The sequence below is a fragment of the Anser anser genome, assembly GCF_964211835.1.
Source record: "Anser anser genome assembly, contig: HAP1_SCAFFOLD_148, whole genome shotgun sequence".
Lineage (NCBI taxonomy): Eukaryota > Metazoa > Chordata > Aves > Anseriformes > Anatidae > Anser > Anser anser.
Window position 1 is genome coordinate 247,045 of NW_028153951.1, and position 12,956 is coordinate 260,000.

Genomic DNA, 12,956 nt, shown 5'->3' on the forward strand with positions numbered 1-12,956 from the left:
TGCCGCACGAGATGCGGAGGCCACGGTTTTCCGCCTGGTTGATACCATGGTCAGGTTCTACGCAAGCAGGTTACAAGCACCGAAGGGAGAGGCAGCTGCAACAGAGCGACGATGGGTCCCCGCCCTTCCTGCCCGCGCTAACTGCCTCGCTAACTGCCGCGTCACTCCCCCACGTCACTCCCTGTTTGCCGGCCCTGTTCGCCGCGCTCCTGGTCGCTCGCGCTCCCTAAGGGCTGCCTTTGAACGGCCGGGGGGAGGAGCTGTCGCTGACGCTGCTGGCTCCGCCTACGCCTCGCCAGCCTCCCTCACGAGGGCTGCCGGTGCCTGGCGGCTCCCTCACGTAGGCTCGATGCCCGAAAAATAGCCCTGCCTGTCCCGATCCCGCGCTCCGTTGCAGCACGCGTCTGCCCCGGAGCCGGTCGCCTCGGCAAGAGGCATCTCCTAGGGTACACAAGCATCCCCAAATAGCACTCAAGCATTTCTCTGGAGCCACCAAGAAACAGCCAGGATCACCAATCCATCTTCCTGAGACAGACAAAAAAGTCTCTGCATCACCCAGCTGTCTTCTTGGAGAAACCAAGCATCTCCCTGCACACCCAGGGAGCATCTGGACACAGCAGCTAAGAAGCCTGGGGAGCACCCAGATTCTCCTTGGCATAGCCAAGAACTTCCATCGAGCAAGAAAGCAGCTCCTGAGTCCCACGGGCACCTTCTCAGGCACCCAGGCATCATCTCTGCACTGGGATGAGCACACAAGCATCTCCTCCCCACCTCGGTTCCTGGACCATTCGGGCTCGCACTGCGCTTCAGCCCCTGCTCCATCGCGCACTCACCTCCCTGTCCTGCCCTGCTCTGCCCTCTGCTGCCTGCTGCCAGGGGCTTCCATCCCGACTGGGGCCTGCCCGCAACCAGGGGCCTTTTATCCCGACTGGGCTGCCGTGTCACGGCCCCACTGTGACGCCTGGGTGACACAGCCACCGCTGCCCCGCTGCCCATTGTGACGCCTGGCTGACACATTTCCTGCGTCCCATTTCCCTGGGACAGCCAAACACCTTGCTGGGCAACGCAATCACCTCCCTTGAAGACCAAAGATCTCCCGGGGGGACCCAAGCATTTTCCCAGGGCATGCTGCCATCTCCTCAGGGCGTTCAAGCACATTCCAGGAGCACACAGTCTTCTCCTGGAGGCACCCAAGAACATTCCCAGAGCACCCGAGCATCGATTTGGAGCAAGAAAGCACAACACAGGGGCACCCAGGCATGTCTCAAAAGCACCCAAGCATCTCCTTCGTGCAATCTAGCATCTCCTCAGGGTACACAAGCACCCCCCAGTTTTGGGGGTTTCCCCTCAATTTTGGGTTTTCATCTCTCCATTTCAGCGTTCTTCCCCACAATTTTGGGCTTCCTTCTCCAAATTTGGGGCTTCGCCCCCCCCCCACATATTGGGGTTCCCCCTCCATTTTGGGGATTCCCCCCCAATTCCAAGCCCTCCAAAATTTTGGGGTCCCCCACCATCCTTTTTTGGCCAAATATTAAGGTTCTTTCCTCCAATGTTGGGGTTCTCACCACATTTTTGAGGTTCCTTCCCCTAATTTGGGGCTTTGCCCCCCGAGCTTTGGGGCTTCCACCCCAACTTTGGGTGTTCCCCCAAAGTTTTGGGATTCCCCCCAGGTCTGGGGGTCCATGTCCAATTGTAAAGTTTCACACTTACATTTAAGGGTTCTTTCCCCCAGTTTTGGGGTTGCCTCCCACAATTTTGCGGTCCAATCCCCCTTATTTGGTGCTTCAACCACCCAATTTTGGGGGTCCCCCACCATCCTTTTTTGGGTTTTCCCCTAATATTAGAGTTCTTCCGCCTGAATTTGGGGGTGCCCCCACAATTTTGAGGTTCCTTCCCTCAATTTTGGGGGGTCCCCTACCCTTCTATTTTGACCTTCCACCCTAATATTAGACCTAACCCCTATCAACCCTCACCCCTAACCCTAAGGCCCCCACGGATCTAACCCTAACCCCTGCACCTAACCCTAAAACCCCTAACCCTAACACCACTAGAAACCCTTACAGCCCTAACCCAATATAATTTACCACACTAAACCCCTTAAGACCTGTGCCTAAAAGCCCTAACCCAAAAAATTAAGACCCTCAGAACCCTAACCCTGGAGACCTTAACCCGAAAAAAAATATTAAAACCTTAAAACCCTAACCCTAAATACCTGACCACAAATAAAACCCTAGGACCCTAACCCTAAAAACCCTATCAACACTAAAACCCAAAAAACTCTAAAACCCTAACACACTAACCCCCAAACCCTTAAAACCCCAACCCTAACAACCTTAAAATCCTAACCCTGAAACCCAACCCTAGTGCCTTAGCCCTGAAACCTTAAAACCCTAACGCCTTGTTAGAAACACTCTGTAACCAATAACATAGGCTCAGGCAAGGATCTCAGTGAAGTAGCATTTTTATTCATGATTGCAATGGCAGGCGTCCCATGAGCCACCTACTAGTTCCATAACACAGTTTATATAATTTTTTTGTTTTTCCTCTCGATGACCGGGACCCTCCCCAGTTTCCCCATTGACTGGGTAATCCAGGTTCACAAACTATCCAGTGCTTCACAGAAAATATACAGCTGCTGGCCTGTTACAAGTCAATTTTATTTTTTTCTTGACTGTTTTCCTCTTTAAGGTGGTAATGTTTCTTACACCGTGATTTCCACCCTAGTGCTCTAAGGATTCTGGTTGTCTGCATTTTACAAGGTTGTCTGTTAAGCTTTCTTATCACTGCGAGCATATCTCAATACCACCATCCTTCCCTCTAAACGATGTAACTCTGTGCAAAAACATTTTTATTCCCACAACCTTGATCCCCTTACCCTATCCACACCCAGATGCAGACCCCAACTGTCCACAAGCAGCTCCCAACCCCCCCCGCAATGAACTGGACCCCACCCCACCCAGATGCAGGCCCCAGGCCCCAGCCCCAGCCCCCACGCCCCAGACTCAGGCCCCAAAGGCGTACAACCAGCTCCCACCTCCCCCCTCAAAGGGAGGCCCCAAGCCCACCAGAGGACCCTAGAGCGTACAAGCAGCTCCCAACCCCCCAGGCACAGGCCCCAACCCCCCCCCGAGACACAGGCCCCAAAGGCGTACAAGCAACTCCCCACCCTCCCCAGAGGCAGGCCCCAAAGGTGTACAAACAGCCCCAACCCCCCCCCCCCCAAGACCCAGACCCCTACAGTGTACAATCAGCTCCCAATCACCCCCAGAGGGAGGCCCCAACCCCCCCCCCCCCCCCCCCCCCCCCGAGAGGGAGGCCCCTAGAGTGTACAAGCAGCTCACAACCACGCCCAAGGCCAGCACCTACAGTGCACAAGCCGCTCCCAACCCCCCCCAAACACAGGCCCCAAAAGTGTACAAACAGCTCCTAACTCCCCCAACGTGGGCACCTACAGCAGACAAGCACCTCTCACCCCCCCAGCTGCAGACCCCAAAGGTGTACAAGCAGCTACAAACCCTGCACAAGGCAGGACCCTACAGTGTACAAGCAGCTCCCAACCACCCCCCAGATGCAAGTCCGAAAGGTGTACAAGCAGCTCCCAACACCCCCCCAAACGCAAGCCCCTACTGTGTACAAGCAGCTCCCAATCCCCACAGATACAGATCCCTACATTGTACAACCAGCTTCCAACCCCCCTATATGCAGGCCCCGACCCCCCCAGACACAGTCCCCAAAGGTGTACAAGCAGCTCCACACCCCCCCTAGACACTGGCCCCAACCCTCCCCCCAAGACACAGGCCCCAAAAGCCTGCACATATGCCAAGAAAGTATTAATGCAGGTGCCAAACGCTACAGACAGGTCCAAAAGCACAGGCACACGCCCCAGATGCTCGAGGCCGAGACGTAACTTAGCTTTCTGAATTACTGGAAAGCAGCTTTCGTTCTCAGCGAGGTGTGCGCTGGCCAGCCAGGATGGGGCTTCAGGCACCTCTTCACCTGTGGAAACACACTGCCATCAGACACCGCCACGCCAGACAAACTTTTCCTGTTAAAACACCCTTCTCAGATGCCGTGCGGCATTCAAGTGACCCGCTTTGCTCCAATTCTAAAGACTGATGTTACAGCCCACCTTGCCTGTGGCACCTGATAAACAGAAGAGAAAACAATCGCAGCGCTTGGAAACCATCCCTGCACGTGCTGCTCCTTGTCACTCTCTGGCCTCATCTCAAATCCTCAGCCACTTCTGTGGAGAGCCTGCCATGGCACCTGCAAAGCAAGACGGAGACCTTTCATCGTCACCTCACGCTACTTCACCATTCCGCTCCAACCCAGTTCATGACCAGCCCCCCTACTTACGCAGCTCTTCAGAATGCAGTTTGCTCCTTTGAGCCTGTGCGAGACACCTGTGAAAGAGGAAGAAAAGCATAGGCCAAGGCAGCATCCAAAGCCACAGCACAGCTAGGACAGTTACTCTCATCTGCTGCCTTACCTCTACCCGCTTACCTACCCCGAGGCAGATGCTTCCATCTACCCTCTTAAGCCAGCTACAACACCTCTAAAAGAGAACAGAGGGGACACTTAGAGTGACAGTGAGAACAGCAACCCAACTATAACTGCTCCATCTGTTCATCGCTCACCTTGCCAGAGGCAGCTCTGGGTGTGACGTCCCAGGTTGTACGCTGCGTTTCAGCTTTAACAAATGAAAACATAGAAGGTAATCATTCAGCTGCCAGCATTAGCACCCATCCCTCAACAACACATGGGACCCCATTTCCAATGTTATCGTTTCAAAACAGCAGACAACCTGCCTCGGCACCTCAGAAGTAGACCAAGCCAGTCACTGAGCTGCCGAACAAGTGCTTGACAGTTCCAGAAGGCGCTCTCTCCTTTGACCGGTTCCTCCTAAGGTTTACCTAAGACTGGAGGAAAAAAAAAAAAAAACTCCACATCTACGAGCTTTCAAGATTCAACGACAGACCTATCCTCTAGCACTATTCAAGCACTATGCGAACAGCTGCTCGCAAGCAGCTCAGGTCTCCCCCTCCACATTTGCCAAACACCACGGAGATGACTCTGTGCCAGCTGCCCTTCAGTACGTGCCCAGAGGCAGACCGGATGTCTTTGCCAAAACAGTCCGGACAATGTATTAGTACACCGATGGACTGCCACGTCAGCTACCATCACTAACTGCCAGGCAGGACAGCTCCAGGTCAAACACACACACACAGGCACGCTACAAACATTACGAACAAAACACAGAACACAAGGCGCAAAACAAAAAGACTCCCAGAGGGAAGCCCTACAGCGACAGCAAGTCAGAACAGGTGCTCTGCAGCAGACCCAAGGAGAGACTCAAATGTCACGACATGCAACTGGAAGCAACTGCCAGAACTGGGATGATGGAGGCATAAAAAGCCTGCCTTTAAGACAAGAGACCAGAAGGATGGGGAGTGCAAACCCCAGAAGAAAAATGCTTCGGAAATGAACTCCCAAGACAGAGCTCCTGATGAAGCCCACATGACTTCCGCAACAGCAAGGATGGAAACAGATGCCATCTGAAACCGAATATGATGCACAAGACCTGAAACACATCTGCGCTTTAAGCTGTGACTGCAAGACAAGAAGTGCTCAGATCAGCCCTACGATGATGAAACAAGCATTTAGGACCTTTGGTGTGGCTACCAAGTTGCCCATCTAATCCGTCCAGTGGAAGAAGGCAATGAGGATATCAAGACCTGAGGAGCGCATAACATATGATGATCACATCAAGACACATTTGATACAAAACAAATTACACGCACAGAAGAAGTGATCTCTCTAGGCTCCCACTGCAAGACAAGAAATGCTCAGCTTCCGATTGAGCATCAGCATTATTCCAGTGAGGTCAAGTGTTCAACACCCTCAGGATGGCTTCCCCAGGGCCTGCCAAGCACCAAGAGCAACAGCACAGACAACACAGAACATGGACACCAAGCTGGAACTGCCCTGCCTGGCACGTGCTCAAGCCGTACCTGACAGAATCCCACGCCCCCACACACTGTCTGACCGTAATCAATTCCAAAAGGCCCCATCCACTGCAATGACTTAAAAGCACAGACCCTTGCCCTATGTGTGCATTCAAAACCTGAAAGCAGACATAGCACTTGCCCCCAGCTTAGCTTGGGAATGACGGGAGGCAGGTTCCATCCTCATCAAGGAACACGAAGGCTAGCCAGGACATTGCTTCCGGCACGAGGCTCCTCTTCACCTGCAGAAATAAAGTGCCATCGGGCACTGGCACACCAGCCAAACTTCTTCCAGTGAAACACCCACCTCAAAAACAAAACAGTAGTCCACTGACCTGCTCTGCTACTGAAGTCAGATAGACAAACTCGAGACAACTGCCCGCCTTCCCCTGCCAACCACCCCCAAACACACAGTATTGGCCCCTGGACTCAATTCTCAGGGGTCACAATCCATCCTCAAGGTGGGCCACAGAGGCCAACTAGGATGTTCCCAGTATCTTCTTCATCCCCGGAAAAGAGGAGTCACCCAGAGATGGGACCAATAGACTACCAAACCAAAACCAATGCCCTTTTTCCAACTTTACTCCACTCACCTTCCCGATCCAGGCTTAGCACTTCCATTTACGGTGCTGAGCCAAGGTCACATAGCTTAAACCAAGGAGAAAGAACAAACAAACGTGACAATCCACAAAACAGTCTATACCCACTCCTCTTCTTTCCTCCCCTACCCCAACAGCCAAGAAGCCCCAGACCCACGTTCCCCAACCCAGTACCACCGCTTCGCTCATCTTAACATCCCAAGGAGATGCATCACGCTCCCAGCTCCTCTTGCGCTCCGAGCATCTCCAGCATTTCAGGAACTGGAACCGCTGATGCCTGGCACACCTCAGGAACGTGGCAGGAGGTGTACTCTGCTGTCGCAAGGTGCTTCCGAAGCCTGCCCAACAGGCAAAGCAGACTAACACAATCCACCGACCAACTCAGGGCTCACACTGCCTTCCTCTCACCCTTGTGCCTCATTCAAGTGTCCGTGCCCATGCCCTGGGCTACAAGAAACAAAAAGAGAAGGTCATATCCGTGATGGACACGCAAACAGTACAGCTCCTTGCAGAGGACTCAAACACAGAGATGAGAGCCAGAAAAAAAAAACACCCTCAGGTCCACAAATGCCAGAAGGCCATGAATGCACAGCAGCCCCAACAGGGGTAATCACAGACTTATCCTTTACAGATGAAAAAGGTGACCCCTGCTCAGTCTCTCCGTAATACTGCATTTATGCGGTCAAGCCCCTTGCGATGCGTACTGAAGCTCTTTGTGAAGCCTCTGGACAGATACACAAACGGCTTGATATATCTAGAGATTAAAAGATAACCCAAAAAAAAAAACAGCAACCATACCCCACAAGTTCCCAATAGGAAGTTAGCCAGCAACCCCTCCTAAACATACCCCTATTACGTGAATTCCAAGCACTTAAAATCTAGAAGGCTGCAAGGTCTAAAGACTCTACAGCCACCCAAACCACAGGCAAAAGCTCCAAAAATATAACAAACTGTCCCTAACCGTGAAAAAGACTACACCTTACACGCCTACTGCTACTGTTTTCAGACACATGCTTACACCGGGAGCTTCGATGATACTTATCTCCTAAACCCTGCTCCATCACTTTGCCACCAAGGTTGTAACTTTGATAATATTTGCCTTAATTCTGCAGAAATCATAAGGGACCCAGAACCACAAAGCAAACACACAAAGTAAGATTGCCATCCTATCCGTAAACATGCTATAACAATTACTCACCTGAAGAAGAGCTGCATGCAATACAGGCACCTATTACTAGATTGGTTTACTCTAACAGATCCTACTAGTTGTTACCTCACAAAGATGTGCAGACCGGTCTCTACTTGGAAATGCATCAGTCCATAGACTCTGACCCACCTAAAGACCTCTGCAACTGACTGAAGGAAAAACAAAGCACTTACCCCAAGGAGCAGCCCAGGCAGAATGAGCTCTCTGATGGGATGCCTGCGACTCAGTTACCATTAGGCCCTCCCTGGAACCCAAAGCCAATCACCTGGGAAAGGGGAGGGGCAAAGCACAAGAAAGTAGAAAGAGGAGAAGCAACAGCTGTGGTTTATGTATCTATTTATACGGCTTAGCTCAACAGCATGCAGGGTGCAGACAAGAGAACTGGGTTGTTTCTAGAAGCAACAATCCCCATATGTTTTGGCTTCAGCTTTGAATACCAAAAGCTTTTCTCCTCTACGACACCTGCCTCAGGAACCAAACAGCATTCAAGTGACCTGCTTTGCTCCTATTCTAAAGACTATCACAGCCCACCTTGCCTGCGGCACCTGATAAGCAGAAGAGAAAGCAACCACAGCAGCAAAAGCCACAGCACCCCTAGGACAGTTACTCGCATCTGCTCCTTTACCTCAGCCGCTTACCTACCCCACATGGCAGATGCTTCCACCTGTTCTCTGAAGCCACCTATAGCACCTCTAAAAGAGAAACTAGAATTTTACTCTATTTGATGTAGCAAAGTAAGTGCAGCGACAACCGCACCCCAAAAAAAAACAGCTACCTCTGTTCATCACTCACCAGAGTCACTCCAGAGGTAGCTCGGGTCATGACGTCCTGTACTGCACACTGCATTTTCCTTTGTTCAGGCTGAAACGCAGTCAGAAGATAAACATTCAGCTGACAGCATTAGCACCCATCCCTCAACAACACAAGGGACCCCATTTCCAATGTTATCGTTTCAAAACAGCACTCCACTTGCCTCTGTACCTGGAAGTTAGATCCAAGCTCCAAAGGCCACCATCACCCATGCCACCTGGGAATACTAAAGGACAAAATGATCGCTGTGCTTGCAAGCAACCACCTGCCACACTGCTCCTCTGTCCCAAACAGCCTCACCTCAGACCCTCAGAGGGAAACACCTGAATGTCTTCCCTTCGCTTCGGATAAGGGACGACCAGGCTGATAAAACTCTCACCTTCCCTGACTGCTCCGTGACACGGGGATTTCCCTGTCCAAGACTGCACCAAGCACCTGCAGAGACGAGAGAAAAGCACACCCTGAGGCACCTCACAGCCACAGCGTACCTGCTGCAATACCTCTCTCTTCCCAGCTCCTTTACCTCAGCTGCTCACCAGCTCGAACTGAGATTCTTCGCTCACAGCGCCGCGGCAAACTCTGCCCGGGCCACACAACACACACTGCACAAGCTGCATTGTTTAAGACACACGAGCTGGAACATTCCTGCCCAACAATCAGCGGCATCGCACAGGAAGGATGCCGCACGCTCCTAGAAACCAAACCTACCAGTCCTGAACAGCTCCCCTGCCAGACAACTCCCCACCTCCTCCTGCCAACCACGCTCAGCACACACACTACTTGGCCTTAAAAAAAAAAAAAAAAAAAGGTAACTCTGATATGACCCTGCTCAGTCTCTTGGTAATTCTGCGCCTACATGGTCAAGCCTCTTGTAGCGTGTAATCAAGCTCTTTTTAGTCCTCTGGAGAGTTACACAAGTGGTTTGATACATCTAGAGATTGAAATATAACCCAAAACCAGAAGTGTATCCCACCATCCCAAAAACAAGTGAGCCAACAACCTCTGCTAAACATCCCTCTAGTAAGTGATTTCCAAGCACTTAAAATCTAGAAATCCATAGACTCCAACCTGCCCAAAGAACCCTGCAACTGACTGAAGGAAAAACAAAGCACTTACCCCAAAGCGCAGCCCAGGCAGAATGAGCTCTCTGATGGCATACCTGGGGCTCATATACCATAAGGCCCCACCCGACACCCTGCCCCAATCACCTGGGAAAGCGGAGGGGCAAAGCACAGGAAGGGATAAAGAGAGCAGCAGCTGCATTTTTTTATTTGGTTTAGCTCAACATTGTGTGGAGTGTTACTAGAAGCAACAACTCCTGTGCTTTTGCTTCAGTTCTGATTATTGAAATGACAATATGACCAAGTAGGTAGTTAAAACTGTTTTTGACTGTAATACCCGAAACCTTTCTTTACATAGGTAGAAATAATCTAGGAGTGTAACAGATTACAAACCACAAAAATACAATTCAATGTAGTAAAACAACTCACAGGAGAAGTAACATACCTTAGTAGACTATCCAAAAAACAAAAGGCTATGCAGATGGGTCCAAAAAAGCCAACCCAATCAAGATCTGAAAAGGGTACAGACATTCTCAAAAGGAGCAGGGAAAAAATAATGGAACAGTACAAGCCAGAAAGGATGCTGAGCAGATTTAAACGATCTGTAAGACCTCAGGAGGGACCTGAGCAGAGCACGTAGGTCTTTGGAAAGTGGGGGGAGGGAGGGCAGGTTAGGCAGGGACTAGGAATACTAAGTAGAGGAGAAAATGAGTGTTGTGAGCCTGACGTGTGTACAAGCATCGTAAAGAGGGCTCCTGAGAGGACGGGGAAACAAAGGAAAAGCTGCTTACCTCTGAGAAGTCGTCCTTGATCTTTGTGCCACAGACATTTGTCTTGCATGCTCGGCGCACGATTTTAGGGGTCCCCGTACATTGAAGGCTTACCTCTGAGAAGTCCTACATGGCTCCACCTGCGTTACTGGTTTTTTTTTTGCCAGCAGGTGGTGGCAGAAAATCCTGAGAAACGGCAGACACAGCTTCCCAAACCGTTTTCTCAATAATGGAAGCAGTGCAAACCACGTGAAAAACCACAAGTGCAGCAGAAAAACGCACCCCACATCGTCTCAGGGAGGAAGTAACTGCCCTGAGCAACGTGCCCGTCCCAGGGTGAACCCAACGTGCCCAAGGCTTTGGGGGGCAGGCAGAAAAGGAACCCGAGACTCTTAGTATGTCTCCTGAGAATCGCAGCTTACAGTTACTCTATGTCTTCAGGTCTCACAGGATGAGGCAAAGGTATAATTAATTCCTTATCCATCTCTCTGGAAAGAGCTTTTCTCCTCTCTGTGACAGAGGAGAAAAATTTTATGATCGTGGGAGTCATTATACAAAGCCACACTCAGTGAATTCACTGTTACAGTTAAGATCGTTTTTAATCAAAAACACCTCGGCCGCAATGTTACCACTGCAAACATAGCACTGCACAAAAATTCAACTCAAGATAAAAGAACAATCATTAGCTTGAGTAACAATCAAACCTTGATTGAACTTGATTTGATTGAACTTGATTTGATTGAACTTGATTTGATTGAACTTGATTGAATTTGATTTTGATTGAATTTGAAAGAAATTTGATTGAACCACAATCAAACCCCCCCCCCCCCACTGATCCAAACCCAAAAATTCAGACCATGTGACTAAGTGCACAGTCCAAACGCTTCTTAAACTCCGACAGGCGTGGTGCCGTGACTACTTCCCTGGGGAGATCGTTCCAGTGCACGATAACCCTCTCGGTGAAGAACCTCTTCCTGCCCTAACCCTAACCCCTAACCCTAGACCCAACAAAAAAAAACAAAAAAAAAACACTACCCCTAACACTACCCCCAACCCTACCCCCAATCCAAAAAAAATAAAAAACCCTAATCCTAACGCTAACTCTAAACCTAACCCCCCCCCAAAAAACTAAACTTAAACCTAACCCTAACCCTAACCCTAGCAATAACCCTAACACAAAAAAATAAGTCTAATCTTAACCCTAACACTAACCCAAAAAAAAAACCACTAACACAATCCCTACCCCAAACCCTAACCCCAAACTAAAAAAAATAAAAATCTTACCCTAACTCTAACCCTAACCCTAAGCCTAAACCCCAAACCCTAACCCTAATCCCAACCCTAACCCCTAACCATAACCCTAACCCCAATCCAAAAACAATAAAAAACCCTAACCGTAACCCGAACCCTAAGCCCCCCCCCAAAAAAAACAACCTTAACCCTAACCCTAACCCTAACACTAATCCTAACCGTAACCCTAACCCTAACCCTAGGCCTAATCCTAGGCCAAGGCCTAACCCTAGACCTAAAAATCCTAACTCTAAACCCTAAACCCTAACCCTAACCCTAGGCCTAACCCTAGGCCTAAAAATCCTAACCCTAAACCCCAAACCCTAACCCTAACCCCAACTCTAACCCTAACCGTAACCCTAATCCTAACCCTAGGCCTCACCCTAGACCTAAAAATCCTAACTCTAAACCCTAAACACTAATCCTAACCCTAAACCCTAACCCTAACCCTCTCCCTAACCCTAGGCCTAAAAATCCTAACCCTAAACCCTAACCCAAACCCTAACCCTAACCCTAACCCTAACTCTAATCCTAACCGCAACCCTAACCCTAACACTAGACCTAACACTAGGCCTAACCCTAGGCCAAGGCCTAACCCTAGACCTAAAAATCCTAACTCTAAACCCTAAACCCTAACCCTAACCCAAAACCTAACCCTAACCCTAGGACTAAACATAGGCCTACGCCTAACCGTAGCTCTAACCCAAGGCCTAGGCCTAACCCTAGGCTTAACCTTAGGCCTAACAATCCTAACCCTAAACCCTAAACGCTAAACCCTAACCCTAACCATAAACCCTAAAACTTAACACTAACCCTAACCCTAAACCTAACCCTATCCTTAACCCTAACCGTAACCATAACCCTAACCCCCTAAACCAAACCCTAACCTAAACCCTAACCTAAAACCTAACCCTAAGCCAAACCCTATCCCTATCCCTATCCCTAACCCAAACCCTACCACTAACCCTAACCCTAACACTAACCCCTAACCCCTGACCATGACCCTGACCCTAACCCTTTGCTTAACCCTAGCCCCAGGCCTAGGCCTAGACCTAACCCTAGGCCTAACCCTAGCCATAGGCCTAAACCTAGGTCTAGGCCTAACCGTAGGTCTAACCCTAGGCCTAACATTCCTAACCCTAAACCCTAAACCCTAACCCCTAATCCTAACCCTAACCCTAACTCTAGCCCTAGCCCTAACACAAATCCTAACG

General features: G+C 50.2%; 1 long non-coding RNA gene across 4 annotated transcripts; it reads right to left on the reverse strand.

The window, feature by feature from the left end:
- Positions 1 to 3,788: 3,788 nt before the first annotated feature.
- On the reverse strand, positions 3,789 to 6,770 carry LOC310891083. Of its 4 annotated transcripts, XR_014577417.1 has the most exons (8): positions 6,599 to 6,770; positions 6,148 to 6,247; positions 4,805 to 4,919; positions 4,638 to 4,690; positions 4,508 to 4,555; positions 4,357 to 4,403; positions 4,130 to 4,266; positions 3,790 to 3,996 (listed from the first exon to the last, which is right to left on the reverse strand). It is a non-coding gene; the product is annotated as an uncharacterized lncRNA (long non-coding RNA). The 4 variants fall into 4 exon arrangements; XR_014577416.1 differs by lacking the exon at positions 6,599 to 6,770 and having other exon boundaries at positions 3,789 to 3,996; positions 4,817 to 4,919; positions 6,148 to 6,591; XR_014577418.1 differs by lacking the exon at positions 6,599 to 6,770 and having other exon boundaries at positions 3,791 to 3,996; positions 4,809 to 4,919; positions 6,148 to 6,591.
- Between the last annotated feature and the right edge of the window lie 6,186 nt (positions 6,771 to 12,956).